Genomic DNA, 14827 nt, shown 5'->3' on the forward strand with positions numbered 1-14827 from the left:
ATTGAGATTTAGTGATAAAACATTTCAATGTACCATAAATTTGAGGGGCCATATTTTATACTGCAATTATAGTATTTCCTTTTTTTTTTAATTTTAATTTTTGCCCTCACCACGTGGTTTGCGGGATCTTAGTTCCCTGACCAGGGATTGAACCCGGGACCTCAGCAGTGAAAGCACGGAGTCCTAACCACTGGACCCCTGGGAAATTCCCTATACTGCAATTATAAAAGGCCAATAATGTACTGTTTCAAAAAGTACTAATAATTTTTACTACTTTGATCCCACACAGTTCTGTTTATATTATTTTTCCATTTTAAAATGTTCAGTAACTTGGGCCTATATCAGGTTTATAAACTTTATCAGATATACAGGAGACAAAGGCCTACATGGAGAAAAAACCTAGTTCCCTAAAGTACTTTCTCAACTACTAAAGCCTGTGGGCTTTCTGACATTTTCCAGATCTCTGAAGACCATATTTCCTTCTGAGATGATTTTTAAAAAACACAGTAAGGGGACTTCCCTGGTAGCACAGTGGATAGGACTCTGCGCCCCCAATGCAGGGGGTCCGGATTTGATCCCTAGTCAGAGAACTAGATCCCACATACATGCCACAACTAAGGAGCCCACGTGCCGCAACTAAGACCTGGTGCAACCAAAATAAATAAATAAATATTATATTTTTAAAAAAAACCCACAGTAGGTAAACTTTAAAGCATTAAAAAAGAAGAAGGAGAAAGAATGATACAACAAACACCTATGTGCCCACTACCCAGCTTGAAAGAAGAAAAAAAAAAACCAAACAGTTCCAATACATATGTTCTGTTTCTTAATCTGGGTATTAGTTATACAGGTGAAAATTCATCAATCTGTATACGTATGATCTACACTTTACATATGTTGAACTTGATTTTAAAAGTTTGCTTTAAAAGCAAAACAAAACATCAATACAAGTGAATGTCCTTCCCTGATAGCAACCCCTTCCTCTCCTCTCAGATGTAGTAATTCCTAATTTTAGTGCTTATCATTCCCTTACAACATGCATTTTTTGGCTATGAAAAACTTTCTATGCTTCCTTATGCTAAGGAAAGTAAAAAGCTGCTACTTCTGCATTCTTCTATCCACACAAACTCTTGCCATGAATACTTATAATCATCTGAAAAAGGCAGATACTCAACTACCTAAGTACCTCTTATACCATCAAAAGTATTCAGCCAACAAGAAACATGCCCATTAAATATGTTTCTTAATTACTAAAAAGCAATCCTAGTTTTTGGAAACCTTAAATCACAGTGTTTCAAAACAGAGCTTTTAATAGTATTAATCCACAATAGCTTTTCAGTCTTAAAAAATTAACAGTACATGCAGTTTTATATACTGCAGAGCTACAAAAAATCATACTCAACTTTTAAATTTTTACCTACAGTATATCAGTGTCATCCCAAAGGCCAAGGAATTATGATTTATTCACTTTCAACTCATGGAATTTATACACATTGATATATATAATTTTATATCATGTATTACATATATATAGTTCCATTTTAAATGATTTTGCTATGTTTTAGTCTATACAGATAGCCAGATGGCTTCATCCTACACACTACATACGTATCTCTTCCCCAAGGTATTCTCTGAATAAATTATTTCATCCCTGAATATCCAACAAACACATGCTACAAACTCTGCAACAATTACGATGTAATAAGTATGAGAAGCTCTTCTCAAAATAAGGCCAGATTCCTTCTGTCATTTTACTTCTGTTCTGCTACCTTTCTCCTTTTTCTAACAGCTTACCACCAACGGGCTCCAAGTCACCCCCATCCTTTTAGCCTTATTCTTCAGTAGTTTCATCTCACACACTGCTCAAAATGATCTCTTTCATGGTTATTTTTTTTTCTCTCTTATAGCACCTTCAATCTGGCTAACAATCTGTTCTTTATACCCTCAATCTGTCTAACAAACAGGCTTTGATGCTGGCGTTTTAGCTGCTAGAAAATATGAGTTATCATATAAGAAAGCCTCCTGGAAGTCTTTGAGCCTGCTGTGGCAATGCCGTAAAAGCATGACACACTGCACTGTTGTGCTTCATCAGGTCAGGGCACACCCGTTAATTGTATGCTACTACATACAGTCAGAGGCCCATATTTAGATAACACTATGAAAACCTGCATTAAAGAGGTATATTAACAGATGATAAAAGGCTTCAAGGCAATTTAATATTTACATTGTACCACAGGAACTACAGGGGACAGGAGACTTTTAACGAAGAATATGACAGCTATAAGTTTCATACAAATATTCATAATGAAGAAATTTAGGTAAGTAAATGTTTCAGAATACTTTCAGCTTTAACCAATAATTAATATGAATCAACTATCAGTTAAAGGGACTTCTGCTTCTGACCAAGATGCAATAAGAGAAACCGAATTTACTTTTCCACCTGAAACAGCCAAAAAATAGATAAAATATATGGGGAGAAAACCAGTTTCAAGACAGTGGGCACCAGAAAACAAAGGAGACCCTTGAGAGTAGGAAACAAGGTGAGCCCTACTGCCCCAGCCATGAGTGGTACAGGATATAAACTGGGTGAGGCCCAGCAGACTTGGTGAGTTGAAATGGGACGGAGAATCTAGGGAAATCAAGGTGGCTAGTGTACCTGGGATAGAATACTAGAGAGGAGAAAGATACACAAAGAACTTGTTATGGACTGAATGTTTATATTCCCCCCAAATTCATATGTTGAAATGCTATCCCCCAATAGGATAGTATTAGGAGGTGATTAGGTCATGAAGGCAGAACCCTCATGAATGGAATTAATGCCTTTATAAGAGACACCCCAGAGAGTTCTCTCTTCCCTCTGTCATGTAAAGACACAACTAGAAGATGACCAGCTATGAACTAGAAGCAGGCCCTCACAGACACCAAAGCTGCTGGCACTCTGATCTTGGACTCCTCAGCCTCCAGAACTGTGAGAAATAGATTTGTTGTTTAAGCCGCCCAGCCTATGGTATTTTTGTTATAACAGCCCAAGCAGACTAAGACGGAACTCCAGAGATTTGCAAAGGATCTCCCTTGAATAGGCAGCTGAATGCTGATCAGCACATATATGTGAGGAAGCCAAACAAGACTGAAAAAAGAACCACCCAGAAAGATTAGAGGCAGTAACACCCAGTATTCACACAAGACCACTAAAAGTGCCTACTATAAACAACCAGACTGGAAAAAAATGAAAAATCTCATGATTCATGGGGCACTGGGTAGAGTACACAATAAGATCTTTCCATAGTAGTAAGGCAAAATTAACCCTAAAAACAGTAGTTCTCAACTGAGGGCAATTTGCCCCCCCCAAAATATTTGGCAATTTCTGGAGACATTTTTGGTTGTCGCAACTAGGGGATCATCTAAAGACTAGAGGCTACGGATGCTGTTAAACACTCTACAATGCACAGGACAGCCCCTCACAACAAAGAATTATCTGACCCAAAGTGTTATAGTGCTGATATTGAGAAATCCTGCCCTAAACCTAAACATGTCTCTGGTCCAGCCAAACAAATCTTAAAAGCAGAACCAAAAGGATCAAACTGTTTTTAAGTAATTTAACTACATCCCACAACAAAGCGGAAGAATATTAATAGGAATAAGAAAGTATTCAGCACCCAACAGGTAAAGTCACAATGTCTGGCAACCAACCAAAGATTACCAGGCATGCAAAGAAGTAGAAAAATTCATCTATAATGAGTAGAAAATCTATTGAAATTGACCCAGAACTAACATAGATAATAAAATTATCAGACAAGGAAATTAACATAGTTATGATAACTGTATTACATATGTTCAAAGAGTTAAATAGAGATATAGACACATAAAAAAGATCCAACTCAAACTTCTAGAGGTGAAATTACAAGATATGTAATAAAAAAAAACACACTGGGGGCTTCCCTGGTGGCGCAGTGGTTGAGAATCCGCCTGCCAATGCACGGGATATGGGTTCGAGCCCTGGTCCAGGAAGATCCCACATGCCACGGAGCAACTGAGCCCGTGCGCCACAACTACTGAGCCTGCACTCTAGAGCCCACGAGCCTCAAATACTGAGCCTGCGTGCCACAACTACTGAAGCCCATGAGCCTAGAGCCTGTGCTCCACAAGGAGAGAAGCCACCGCAATGAGAAGCCCACACACTGCAACGAAGAGTAGTCCCCACTCGCCGCAACTAGAGAAAGCCTGCGTGCAGCAACGAAGACCCAACGCAGCCAAAAATAAATAAGTAATAAATAAATTTATAAAAAAAAAATTAAAAAAAAAAAAAACACACTGGATGGGATTAACAGCTGATCAGATATTGCATAAGTTTAGTAAACTTGGAGACATAATAGGAATTATTCAAAATGAAACACAGGAAAAACAGAATTTTTTAAAATGAAGAGAATATTATTCAGCCTTTAAAAGGAATCTTGAAGACATTGTGCTAAGTGAAATAAGCCAGACACAAAAGGACAAATATTGTATGATTCACTTGGATGAGGCAGTCAAATTCATAGAGACAGAAAGTAGATGTTGGTTTCCAGGGGCTGTGCCGTAGGAGACAAATACCCATTATTGTTTAATGGGTACAAAGTTTCCATCTGGGATAATGAAACAGTTCTGGAAATGGATGGTGGTGATGGTTGCACAACAATGTAAATGTACTTAATGCCACTAAACTGTGCACTTAAAAATGGTTAAAATATAAGTTTGTTATGTATATTTTACCATGATTAAAAAAAAATGAAAATGAAAAGAATATCAGTGAGAGGTGGGACAACTTCAAACATCTTAATAGATGCATAATTGTAGTCCCCAAACAACAAGAGAGAGAGGAGAGGACAGAAAAAAATATCTGAAGTAACAATGGCTAACATTTTTCAAAATTTGATAAAAACTATAAACACAAATCAAAAAGCTCAATAAACTCCAAACATTAGAACCACACAAAAAACTATACCACACCAGGCCTTCCCTGGCGGCGCAGTGGTTAAGAATCCTCTTGCCAATGCAGGGGATACGGGTTCGAGCCCTGGTCCGGGAAGATCCCACATGCCGCGGAGCAACTGGGCCCGTGCACCACAACTATTGAGACTGCGCTCTACAGCCCATGAGCTATAACTACTGAGTCCACGAGCCGCGACTGCTGAAACCCACACGCTTAGAGCCCGTGCTCCGCAACAAGAGAAGCCACCACAGTGAAAAGCACGTGGACCACAACAAAGAGTGGCCCCCGCTCCCACAGCTAGAGAGGGCCCGCGCACAGCAACAAAGACCCAACGCAGCCGAAAATAAATAAAAAACAAACAAACAAAAACAACTATACCACACCATATCATAATCAAATTACTCAAAAATCAATGACAATGAGAAAATCTTAAAAGTAAAAAGAGAGGATACACACATTATACACATAGGAACAAAGATAAGGATGATAGCAGATTCCTCACTGGAAATGTTGCAAGCTAGAAGACAGTGAAACAATGTCTTTAAAACACTGAAAGAAAAAAAATGATCAACCTATAATTCTATGACTGGTAAAATGTCGATCAAAAACAAAGGTAAAACAAATACTTTTTCAGACACACAAAAGCTGAATAATTTCATCTCGAGCAGACCTGAGCTACCAGAAATGTGAAAAGGAAGTCCTTCAGGCAGAACAAAAATGCCATCATTTGAAAATATGAATACCAGAAATGGTAGATATATGGGTAAATATGTAAGTAAAATATGTCAACAATAGCACAAAAGTTGGGAGAAATGGACTACTAAAATAAAACTCTTCCAGAAGAGGAGGGAATATTTCTGAATTCATTCCACGAGGCCAGTAGTACCCTGATACCAAAACCAGACAAAGACATTACAAGAAAATAAAACTACAGCCTGATAGCCCTTACGAACATGAAAGCAAAAAATTTAAACATATCTTAGCAAATCAAATCCAACAATATTTTAAAAGGATAATACAACATAACCAAGTGATGTTTATCTCAGGAGTGCAAAGTTAGTTTAACACTTGAAAATAAAAATAATTCACCATAGGCTAAAACAGGGAAACCACACAATAACTCAAAAGACACAAAAAAGCATTTGGCAAAATCCAATATTCATTCCCAATGAAAAACTCTCAGCAAATGAGAAATAAAGAGAAACTTCATTAAGTTGATAAAGGACATCTTTGAAAAACCTATGGTTAACATCATACTTAATGATGAAAGGCTAAAGGCTTTCCCCTTAATATCAGGAACAAGGCAAGACTGTCTACTCTCACCATTTCGGTAAAACACTGAGCAATCTAGCCAGTAGAATAAGGCAAGAAGAAGAAATAAAGGGCATACGATTGGAAAGGAAGGAACAAAACTGTATTTGCAGACAATATGATAATCTATGTAGAAAATTCAATGGAATCTACACATACACACAAACACAAGTTACTAGAACTAATAATTTAGTTTAGCAAGATTGCTTAATATCAACATACAAAAATCAATTGTATTTCTATATACTAGAAATGAACAATAAAAAAATTGAAATTTACAAAACAATACCATTTACAATAGCACCAAAAAATATAAAATGCCCAAGGATAAATCTGACCAAACATGGGAAAGATCTGTACACTAAAAACTATAAAACATTGCTAAGAGAAATTAAAGATCTAAATAAATAGTGACATGGGTGGGTCAAAAGATTCAAATTTTTAAGAAAATAAAAATGCTGTGAAATAAAATTCATATTTTATGTCCAGACAAGAAGAATTCAAACATAAAATTTTTTTCTCTGCCCTTTGGCCCCCTCTCTCCCCACTACTGAGAACTGTGTATCTGTATTACGTATCAACCAAACCTCCCCCGTTGGCAATAAATACCTGCTCAGCTTAAAGAGCAACATTCTCCTAGCACCAGCAAGACAACTCCTTAAAAGATAACATTCCTTCTTGGGACTTCCCTGGTGGCGCAGTTATTTAAGAATCCACCTTTGAACTTGGTAAATTGAATCATCCTTGTCCCCTCTCTTTCTCTTATCCAACAATCAGCCTATCAAAAATATATCCAGGGGCTTCCCTGTTGGCGCAGTGGTTGAGAATCTGCCTGCTAATGCAGGGGACATGGGTTCGAGCCCTGGTCTGGGAGGATCCCACATGCTGCGGAGCAGCTGGGCCCGTGAGCCACAACTACTGAGCCTGCACGTCTGGAGCCTGCGCTCCGCAACAAGAGAGGCCGCAACAGTAAGAGGCCCGCGCACCGCGATGAAGAGTGGCCCCCACTTGCCACAACTAGAGAAAGCCCTCGCACAGAAACGAAGACCCGGCACAGTCAAAAATAAATTAATTAATTAATAAACTCCTACCCCCAACATCTAAATAAATATATATATATACACATATACATATATATACACATATACATATATATACACATATACATATACATATACATATACATATACATATATATATATATATATATATATATATATATATATATATATGTATGTATCCAGGACTTCCCTGGTGGTGCAGTAGTTAAGAATCTGCCTGCTAATGCAGGGGACACGGGTTTGAGCCCTGGTCCGGGAAGATCTCACATGCCGCGGAGCAACTAAGCCCGTGCGCCACAACTACTGAGCCTGCGCTCTAGAGCCTGCGAGCCACAACTACTGAGCCCATGTGCCACAACTACTGAAGCCCATGCGCCTAGAGCCCGTGCTCTGCAACAAAAGAAGCCACTGCAATGAGAAGCCCACGCATTGCAACGAAGACGAGCCCCGCCACAACTAAAGAAAGCCCGCATGCAGCAATGAAGACCCAACGCAGCCAAAAATAAATAAATAAATAAATAAATGTATTAAAAAAAGAAAGATAACATTCCTTCTTGATCTTGTAAGGGGCCACACGACTTTTAGATCCAGAGTGTGTAACTGCCAATAAAACATCATTTAATGTACAGCCCTCTGTCTCAAAAAAACTTATCTAACTATGCCTACACTTCTTATTGGTGGAACAACTCTGAGAGCTTTCTGATGTGCTGTTCTTGGGTTACAGTGCTCAATTTGGCTCAGATAAAATTTTCCGTTTCTTTCTTAGATCGACTGGTTAATTTTTCATTGCCATCCGTCAATTCTTCCAAAATTTGATCTATATATTTATGGAATCCCAATCAAAATCCCAACAGACTTTTTTATAGATACTGATAAACTTATTTCAGTAGTTGATATGGAAATGCAAAGGACACAGAACAACCAAAACAACCTTGAAAAAGAATAAGATTAGATAGCTAATTACAAGACTTACTATATACAGTGTTTGTTTTCTACTGCTGTGTAACAAATTACTGTAAATTTAGTGGCCACTGGCATTCAGGGCCTCCTCCTATTCAGAAAACCAGCAGCTTTTTCTTTGTTGAATGCCTCTTGTACTTAGAATCTCTTTCTCCAGGAAAAGCCCAGTCCTTTGCTCACTGATTAGGTCAGGTCCACTAAGATAATTTCCCTTTCTTAGTCAACTGTGCCATATAACATAATCAGAGTGATAATCAGACTCACAGGTCCTTCCCACTATACAAAGGTCACTGGAGGTCATTTTAGAATTCTATCATACTACCCTAATTAAGACAAAGTAGTACTGGCATAAAGATAAACAAATCAATGGAACAGAATACAGAATCCAGAAATAGACCTACGTACATATGGATATCTGATTTTCTACAGACGTGCAAAGGCAATTCAGTGGAGAAAGGATAGTCTTTCCATCAAATCGTATTAGAACAAGTGAATATCCATATGCAAAAAAAACATTAATCCATACCTCTCACCACATATAAAAAATTAACTTGAAATGGATCACAGACCTAATGTAAAATCTAAAACTAGAAAACTTCTAAAAGAAAACACAGGAGAAAAAAAAAAAAAAGGAAAACACAGGAGAAAATCTTTCTGACCTTAGGTTAGGTAAAGATTTCTTAGATATGACAACAAAAGCAAAATCCATAAAAGAACAAGTTGATAAACTGGACTTCATTTGCCTAGGTAGGTGACTGAAGGACTTTTATAGTTTGTAGTCTACAAATTTCTGCATTGTTTGGATCCTTTAAAGTAATGCACTTCTACAATAAAAAGACAGAAAAATATATAGAAGCGACACATATTTGTTGAAGAACATTTAAAATATAATTTCAAATTACCCCCCAGAGAACTAATGCTTGTAATTTTTTATTTATCCTTCATCCACAGAATTTTCTATAGAGAAAATTTCTATAGAGAAATCATACCATTGGTAATTCTGTATCATTTTTACTTAACATTATTGCATGAGTCCTGTCTAATGTTATCAAACTATCCTTTGAAAAGGATATTCCATTGTATGGCTATACAATAATTTGTCCATTTCCCCACTGTCAGCAACTGTTCACAATTTTATTACTATTACAAATAGTACTGCAGTGCCTTGGGTTAGATTTATAGAAGTAGAATAATAGAATAAAAAAATCTGACATATTATTTAGACACTCACTCCTAGCTACGTCATTAAAGTTTGATCCACAACAAAAAGCACTGCATGCAAAGCATGGTACTTGTCCAAAATGTTAACTGGTACGTAAAGGAAACATTTCAATTTGAGATAAAATTTAAAAGAAGTTTATTCTGAAATCATGAGCAATTAAGAAATTAGTTATCAAAGGTCAATATGTTATTATCAAGGCACTGAGAGAATAGTCCACTCATGCAGAATCTTACCATCAAGAGGCATTGCTCAAACTTAGTTCCAACTCATAGATAACAGATAAGCTAAAGTAGCTGACTGTTCTGTACAGAGTGGAACAAAACATTTCTTATCTTTTGGATGGACTCCGGTGAGAAATTTTTGAAAACTATTTTTTTAATATTTATTTATTTTTATTTATTTATTTATTTGCTTGCACCAGGCCTTAGTTGCAGCAGGAGGGCTCCTTAGTTATAGCATGCACGTGGGATCTAGCTCCCTGACCAGGGATCAAACCCAGGCCCCCTGCATTGGGAGCGCAGAGTCCTAAGCACTACGCCACCAGGGAAGTCCCTTGAAAACTATTAAAAAATGCAATTTTCAGCACATCAACTTGTTCATTTACTAGAAAATTTCTTTTCTCTGCAAATTTAATTCATACTAATTAAAGATGTCAGCAGCTTGACAGCAAAAGAGCTCAGCATATTTCCCATGATCTTATCTCCATACTTAATACAATGAAAACAGCTTATCTGGTATTTCTTAACAGTAGCATGGCTGTTCTTTAATCAATGAGCCTTTAATGCATACCAATGGAGTGATATGCATTAAATTATCTTCATGATAATATAAATAACTCATTTACTTATTAAAACTCAGTTACCATAATAAAACTGCAAATACTGTATATTAGGTTTAACAAACTAAGCACAATCAGCCCAGAACTGCAAAAGGAGACAATAACTATCAACAAACTTTTTCCCTATTCTGCCTCACTGAAGCTATTTGTTTTGTCCTATCCTATCTTTGTGACTGACCAGCTGCAGGACAATCTGGCCAACTACTGGAAATGATGACTTGACTACAAGGAGTATCACCATCTATGAATCACCATTGACTCAGTGCCTGTGACAAATATGATGAATTGGCACTCAGGATCCTTTCCAATCTCCCTCTAGTTGTCTTTTGTACTACAGAGGCTAAAAAGGTAAAAATTATTCCCCAGGATCCCTTGCAACTAGGGTTCTAAACGTGAATTAGGTTCAGCCAACTAGATGCTCTGACATGAGAGGAAAGCAGAAAGTGAAGTAGGGGCCATTTTCCTGAAGTTTTGGGTATCCACAAGAAAGACTATTGAAATGTTGGTTGTATGTGAGTGTACAAGTAATTCTTCAGTTTCTAGTCACTGACTTTGTGTCAGGAAGCAGCTGCAGTTGTAGAGTGGCAGTACTGGCTTTCTAATGCCTGCATCACAGATATGATTATGTGTTCTTTGTGTGTGTGTGTGTGTGCATGTGTGTGTGTTAAACTATACATAACTGAATATTTACTATTTTAACCATTGTTAAGTGTACAGTTCAGTGGAGTTAAGTACATTTACATTGTGCAATCATCACCACCATCCATTTTTAGAACTTTTTCATCATTCCAAATGGAAACTCCATATTCATTGAACAATAACTCCCCATTGTCTCCTCCCCTGTGCTCCTGTCAACCACCATTCTACCTTCTGTCTCTATGAATTTGACTATTCTAGATACAATAGTGGAATCCTACAATATTTGTCCTTTTGTGTCTGCCTTATTTTCCTTTGCATAATATCTTCAAGCTTCATCCATGTTGTAGCATATATCAGAACCTCCCTCCTTTTTAAGGCTAAATAATATTCCATTCTATGTATATATCACATTTTGTTTATTCATTCATCCATCAGTAGGCACTTGGGTTGCTTCTAACTAACTTTTTTTTTTTTTTTTTTTTTTTGCGGTAGGCGGGCCTCTCACTGTTGTGGCCTCTCCCGTTGCAGAGCACAGGCTCCGGACGCGCAGGCTCAGCGGCCATGGCTCACGGGCCCAGCTGCTCGACGGCATGTGGGATCTTCCCGGACCGGGACACGAACCTGTGTCCCCTGCATCGGCAGGCAGACCCTCAACCACTGCGCCACCAAGGAAGCCCTAACTAACTCTTAGTTATTGTGAATAATGCTGCTATAAACATAGGTGTATACAAATATCTTTTCAAGTCCTGCTTTCATTTTTTAAAATTATCTATCTATCTATCTATCTGGCTGCGCCTGGTCTTAGTTGTGGCATTCGGGCTCTTAGTTGCAGCATGTGGGATCTAGTTCCCTGTCCAGAGATCAAACCCGGGCCCACTGCATTGGGAGTGCAGAGTCTTAACCGCTGGACCACCAGGGAAGTCCCTGCTTTCACTTCTTTTGCGTATATATCCAGAGGTGGAATTGCTGGGTCATTTGGTAGGTTCTGTTTAATTTTCTCAGGAATCACCATACCATTTTCAAAGCAGCTGCATCATTTTACATTCCCACGAGCAACACACAAGTGTTCTAATTTTCCACATCCTTACCAACACTTGTTATTTATTTTTTTTAACTAATTAATTATTTCTTTTTGGCTGCAATGCGTCTTCATTGCTGTGCTCACAGGCTTTCTCCAGTTGTGGCGAGTGGGGGCTACTCTTCATTGTGGAGCGTGGGCGTCTCATTGTGGTGGCTTCTCTTGTTGCGGAGCATGGGCTCTAGGTGCGTGGGATTCAGTAGTTGTGGCGCTCGGGCTCAGTAGTTGTTGCTCATGGGCTCTAGAGTGCAGGCTCAGTAGTTGTGGCACACAGGCTTAGTTGCTCCGTGGCATGTAGGATCTTCCCAGACCAGGGCTCGAATCCATGTTCCCTGCATTGGCAGGTGGATTCTTAACCACTGTGCCACCAGGGAAGTCCCTATTCAGCTTTAAAAAAATCCCATCAAAAATTTTTAATCCTAAATTAAAATCTTTTCATTGAGCAAACAAAAACTATTATATTCCCTTTATAGTTATCAAAAGGTAGTTTACTTTTTCTTAGTAAGCAATGTTTCCAAGTATCTGTGAATCTGCTATAATTACAAAACAGTTTCAAAGACCCAGAACCAGTTCCTACCAGTTTTGAAACTCTAGCAGTGATCTTCTACCATTTTACTATGTCCCACTGAGCAGCAGAATTTGGGGTAGCACATTTGAAATAAATTAAATTGTTTCTTCAGTTACATTATCATTCTATTGGCTGCACTTTAGCCTTGGGACATTTTTTTTTGCTGCACAAACCATGCACTCTTATATACCATTATTAAAAAAGGTTGTCATGTATACCAAAGAACACAAACCTTTTCTGACTCCAACTTGCCTTTAAACTAAGATTTCCACTATCTGGTTGTACCTAATTCTCTACCACATTCAGAACTGTCTCAGTTCAGTGAATAAGAATCTAACAGACAACACTGTGCAGGTTATATCCTCAGTTGCAGTAAAAGTTTTTACACAATGGTCAAAATTTAGTGGTAAATTTGATGAAAAATCCTTAACCTGGCAAAATGCCAGAGCACACCAGTAAAGAAGCCAAGTATATCAAATTCAAATTTTTATTCTAATCATTAAAATAATATTTGGGCAGGCTAGTAGTGGTCTGACAGATTGACTGGTAAAAACCTTCATTTTTAAATATGCTACACCCCCAAATCAAATCAACATAATAGAAAATGAGAAACTTGCTCAAGACTTCAAACTCCATTACAATATTGTGCAAATATACTGGATTTGGCCCCAAAATTTAATGTATGGTCTGGCAATCTCTGACTTTCATACCAATGTTGTATTGATGAAACTGACATAGATTTAATTTAGTCTCAAAGTTCCACACTAAAGCCAATTTGTAGGCATTTCCAATAACTCAGTGACACAGTTTAACTTACAGGAAGACCCTAAATTAGCAGAATTCATGGTTCTCACCTCCTACTAGAACTTACCTGTCAAGAACTTTAAGAGAACAGAAAAAAGGGTCAAGATAATAGATATAGGGCTTCCCTGGTGGTACAGTGGTTAAGAATCTGCCTGCCAATGCAGGGGACACGGGTTAGAGCCCTAGTCCGGGAAGATCCCATATGCCGCGGAGCAACTAAGCCCATGTGCCAGCCACAACTACTGAAGCCTGTGCACCTAGAGCCCGTGCTCCACAACAAGTGCAGCCACTGCAATGAAAAGCCCTCACACCGCAACAAAGAGTAGCCCCCGCTCACCACAACTAGAGGAAGCCTGCGCGCAGCAACGAAGACCCAATGCAGCCAAAAATAAAATAAATAAATAAAAATTCCTTGCCCCAGTGCCAAATCTAAGAGTATTAAATAAATAAATAAATAAATAAATAAATAAATCTCTTGTCCTCAGCCACAATTCAAAAGCTACACTAAGCCCACAATAAATATTCAAGACAAATACAAACATAGGTCTCTGCCTCCACAACATTCTTCTAAGGTACATATCATAAAACACTGTTTAACGGTGAAACACCGTGCTGAAACTATTATGACGAAGATTTCCTAGTTTCTACCATCCTAAACAAAAGCCAAGATAGACTCATATGTTACATTCTGCAGTGAGGTGATTTTATTACTAGTAGGGCCCAGCATTTAGTAAAGTAACAAAATATTTCAAATATGGAAGCCTGAAGTCTAGACTCAGCTAGGTTAAGATCCACTTATGATGGTGCTATGTGTATGGGAGGAGGGGGTACAGGTCTGTCACAAATCCATATCCACATATTCAAATGACAAATTACCAGTGACAAAGGCAGCATGTAAACACTGAATTGCTCTCAAAGGGTGCCTGGCCCATGCTCCTCTAATTTTTAGTTAACCTCCTGATTTCTCAAAGCCAAGAGAATCATAAGACCTAAAGTAAGAATCACTATTATGATTAATGGCTGTGCTAGGTACATCCTATTATTAACACCAGAGTATTACATCAGGCCTGGAGGTAAGCATTTTGAAAGAATAATTAGTTAATATGGCCATTCTTATAAGACAAAATAATAATGATGATATTCATTAGAACATCTGTGATTCAACATTTTCCCAAAAACAATGTTCAAATTTCATTTCTCAGAAAAGTCATGAAAATGTCTCTAAGTCAGCTGCGGCAAAGTTCTGAAAAAGCACTGAAGATCTTAGTGATTAACAAAATAAAAATGTTTACAAGTAGTTGTGCAAAGTAAAGAGTCTTTGCAGAATGGCGATGATGCTACTGAAATCAAAAGTGATTATCTAAATATATCTGCATG

General features: G+C 37.9%; 1 protein-coding gene across 4 annotated transcripts in view; it reads right to left on the bottom strand.

Annotated features, from left to right (window-relative positions):
- SAMD8 (sterile alpha motif domain containing 8) overlaps positions 1–14827 on the bottom strand; it is a 48444-nt gene that overhangs the window by 30965 nt on the left and 2652 nt on the right. The gene's annotated exons all lie outside the window — the stretch shown is intronic.

The sequence above is a fragment of the Mesoplodon bidens genome (assembly GCF_964165515.1).
Source record: "Mesoplodon bidens genome assembly, chromosome: 1".
NCBI classification, from domain to species: Eukaryota; Metazoa; Chordata; class Mammalia; order Artiodactyla; family Ziphiidae; genus Mesoplodon; species Mesoplodon bidens.